The sequence below is a fragment of the Colobus angolensis genome, unplaced genomic scaffold, assembly GCF_000951035.1.
Source record: "Colobus angolensis palliatus isolate OR3802 unplaced genomic scaffold, Cang.pa_1.0 Scaffold14, whole genome shotgun sequence".
Classification (NCBI taxonomy): Eukaryota; Metazoa; Chordata; class Mammalia; order Primates; family Cercopithecidae; genus Colobus; species Colobus angolensis.
Genome location: NW_012114488.1, coordinates 3,780,665 through 3,782,105, shown reverse-complemented (window position 1 = coordinate 3,782,105; position 1,441 = coordinate 3,780,665). Strand labels below are relative to the sequence as shown.

The 1,441-nt window shown below is 34.0% G+C and overlaps 1 protein-coding gene across 1 annotated transcript in view; it reads right to left on the bottom strand.

Moving 5' to 3' along the window:
- The window catches only part of SGCZ (sarcoglycan, zeta), a 1,174,808-nt gene that overhangs the window by 1,161,389 nt on the left and 11,978 nt on the right, over window positions 1–1,441 (bottom strand). The window lies entirely within an intron of this gene.

Below are 1,441 nucleotides of genomic sequence, written 5' to 3'. Positions count from 1 at the left end.
TGCATTGTCTAAACAGTAAATTTTAACATATCTCTAATTTGTAATTAAAACAAAATAGAAAGATTATGAAAAATTAAAACAGCATAAATAATAAGCTTAATCTAATGGACATATACAGGAATTAATCCCCAACAAGTTAAATCATGCACACTCTTTTTAAGGAAACTCAGAATACGTACAAATATTTACTTTATACTGGCCCCTTAGCAATTTTCAACAAACCTCAAATGATTGGTATTACACAGGACATTTTTTTTCTACCACAGTGCAATTGAGTTAGAAGCGTATAATGCAGCTCAATGTCCGAAGTGTATAGGAACACAAAAAAAGAGATACATCCATCTCTTTCTAGAACTAGTTACTGGTCAATAAGTAGGAAATATCTAAGAAAAGAAGATGTATTTCAGACAAGTACATATGCAATATTACAACAGAAGGAGAGGAACTGGCATGATCAAGGAGAACTTAGTCATTCAGAGAAGTTACGGTAGAATGTGTGTGAGTGTGTGTCTGTATGTGCACCCACATGCACATGTTCACAAAATAGAAAGTACAAAAGAGAGTACTCATAGCCTGGAAATTAGCAAGCTCTGTATCATGTTATATCATGTTGAAGAGTGTGGATTATAACATAAGTAATGGGAAGTGACAATGAATTTCAAACATGTGAAGGACATATTATTTTATTCATAAAGGAAAATCTGAAAGTATGGGATGTGACTTGCTTAGAGACTGGCTGGACAGAGGGAAAGTAGTTGAAAAGTGTCAGGAAACCAGGTGGTTCCTTAATAAAGAAGAATGTCCCTCTGGAGAATCATGGACAGATCTTGCCTCCTAAAATTCACCCACTTTGCAAATTACATTTTCTTATGAAATACCTCACTATCCATTGCTATTACCAGGCATCTTTAGTTAGATTTTGCAATTCCACGCCTACTTTGATCTATGTGTATCTATATTACCTCACTCTTACTAGTCCACATTGTAACCCCCATAGAACAGCTAAACACAGCTATGATGATTAAGTAACTTCTACTGAAAGACTAAGATAACAGGGTAAAATAATTACAAAGTCATCTAAGCAACATATTTACAGGTAACTAACAAACCAATACATTGAGTGTAATACACATTTCAGAATTAAAATATTGTGGTCTGTCTTCCTTGAAAAATCCTTCAGACCTATCTCCCTACTTACTTAGTTGGCTCACTGTGTTAGCATACTGTCTTTGGGCCACGTCACAGGGACAGAGCTGTCAAATTCCCAAAGGCAGATAATATTTTTGAATATAAGAAATCTGATCAAACTGTCAAAAATACAATCAGCTAAGGAAATTGTTAAGCATAACTCATGGTTCTGGGAGAGCGTAACTCAAAGATTTTATCAAGACAGAAAATCAAAATTGATCATTATTATCTCCAAATAATCTGTATTTTTTTT